The sequence below is a fragment of the Octopus bimaculoides genome, chromosome 2 (assembly GCF_001194135.2).
Source record: "Octopus bimaculoides isolate UCB-OBI-ISO-001 chromosome 2, ASM119413v2, whole genome shotgun sequence".
Classification (NCBI taxonomy): domain Eukaryota; kingdom Metazoa; phylum Mollusca; class Cephalopoda; order Octopoda; family Octopodidae; genus Octopus; species Octopus bimaculoides.
The window spans coordinates 185,719,030-185,721,516 of NC_068982.1; the positions used below are offsets into that span (position 1 = coordinate 185,719,030).

The window sequence follows — 2,487 nt, forward strand, 5'->3', positions numbered from 1 at the left end:
TATATATAAATATATAACAGGGTGCAATGGGTAAATTGTTGCCATTTTATATTTTTAATTTCATGCATGCGCATTGCTTGCTTTTGATTTTGTCAACTACACAGCTTGGCATTCATGCCGGAAGCTTCAATACGAACAAATGGTGAACACACAGAACAACTGTTGGATTGCTGAGTCCCCAAAACATGTACCAAGAGTGATAAATATCAGACATCCAGTCAACATCATGGTGTTTGGAGTGATCACTAGTGATAGCAACGTTATGTTTCCATTCATCTTCCCACATGGCCTCAAACTCAACATAGAGGTCTACATCAAGTGCCTGGAGGAGGTAGTGCTGCCCTGGTTCAAGAGGGTGGCTGCTGGAAGACCCTATGTCAGGTAACAGGATTCTGCATCATGCCATACAAGCAGGAGAACCCAGTTATGGCTGTCAGACGATTTCTGTGACCATACTACCCCTAACATCTGGCCACCTAACTCCCCCGACTGCAACCCCCTTCGTTATTATGTGTGAGGTGCAGTTGAGTGGGAGACCAACAAAACTCTTTGTTATACCAAAGATGAACCGAAGGCAAGGATTATGGCAGCATTCACCAACTTAAACAAGGAGACCATCCAGAAGAGTTGCAAGAGATTCCAAAGTCGTCTGGAGGTCATGGTTGAAGTCAGTGGCGATTTTATTGAATAAATTTACTCTTTAGTACTTTGAAATATTTTTATGTAATTTTGGTGAATACATCTGTTAAATGAGATGTCGGTATTATTTTCATTTTTGGGTAATTTAGATGACAATATATTTACTGCACCCTGTATATATATATATATATATATATATATTGGAGGTAGATACTCTGAGAGCATAGCTGTGAGAATAAGATTAGGACAGGCAAAGTTCAGAGAGCTCCTGCCCCTGTTGGCAACAAAGGGCCTCTCTCTCAGAGTGTAAGGGAGATTGTTTGATGCCTGTGTGCAGACAACTATGTTGCATGGCAGTGAAACATGGGCTGTGACAGCCGAGGACATGGGTAGGCTTGAAAGAAATGAAGCCAGTATGCTTTGCTGGATGTGCAATGTCAGTGTGCATGTTCAACAAAGTGTAAGCATCTTGAAAGAAAAGTTAGGCATTAGAGGCATCAGATGTGGTGTGCAAGAGAGACGATTGTGCTGATATGGTCATGTGATGTGTATGTATGAGGACAGCTGTGTAAAGAATTGCCAATCTCTAACTGTGGAGGGAACCTGTGGTAGAGGTAGACCCAAGAAGACAAGGAATGAGGTGGTAAAGCATGATCTTCGAACTTTGAGCCTCGTAGAGGCAATGACTAGTGACCGAGACCTTTGGTGATGTGCTGTGGTTGAGAGGACCTGTGAAGCCAATTGCACCCGTGCTGGTGGCATGTAAAGAACACCTTTCAAGTGTTGGGCTTCATGGAAGCAATGACCAAAACCTTTGGCTTTATATCATGCTTGAGAAGAAGACCCATCAAGCTGAGCAAAATTGTAGTTGTGGAAGATACTGGTGTCACAAGAATTGGCACCCATGCGAGTAACATGTAAAAGCACCCCAGTGTCACACAAATGGCATCTGTGTTGGTGGCAAGTAAAAGCACCCATTACACTCTCGGAGTGTTTGGCATAAGAAGGGTATCCAGCTGTAGAAAGCCATGCCAAATCAGACTAGAGTCTGGTGCAGCCTTCCAGCGTACCAGCCTGGTCAACCCATCCAACACATGCCAGCATGGACAATGGACGTTAAATGATGATGATGATATATAAATGGTAAAGTTTATTTGCCAACCTAAGGTGGCTGTTCTATCCAGAACTATTTAGAACAACCTGCTGGCTATCCAGTACCAATGACGGGAAAAGACCTAGAAACCATGGTCTACTGGTCCTGCTAAAGTTAGAGGGGAGTAATTCATTCCCTTGCTCACAATTATATCAGACACAGATTGTGTGTTGATAACCAGGTGGAAAAGATGTTTTCCTAGGGTTAAAAGGTAGTAACATAGTTCTGGATACAGCCACCTTATGTTGACAAGCAAACTTTACTGTTTAGTATTGTTACTACTCATATCTCATTTAGAAATTTTAAACTAGCTATTTTGCTTCATATATATATATGTAGTGAAACTAACACCTCGTTCGCCATTACATACAAAACTACCTATCGTCACTAGATACAAAACTGCTATCGCCATTCTTCTCATTTAAATATAAACAAACGCAAACGTAGGGGAAAACACCAGCCTTGTCATCACGTGACTGATTATTATTTGAAGCGGCAAATTCTTCGAACCTTTCCCGCCAGAACGCAAACTGACCAATCATGGCCCCTAATAAGGTCACGTGATAGAGTATTAAACTGAAGCCATCGGGAGCCAATAGTTTGTTATAAATAGCTTTAACTCGGCGGCCAAGTTTGTCTCGGTCCAGTTTCTCTATAGAGACTGTTCCGTGTACCACACGACACCAGCAGCAACA

General features: G+C 42.3%; 1 protein-coding gene across 1 annotated transcript in view; it reads right to left on the minus strand.

The window, feature by feature from the left end:
• Positions 1–2,487, minus strand: part of LOC106872598 (adenylate kinase isoenzyme 5) — a 58,050-nt gene that overhangs the window by 52,077 nt on the left and 3,486 nt on the right. The window lies entirely within an intron of this gene.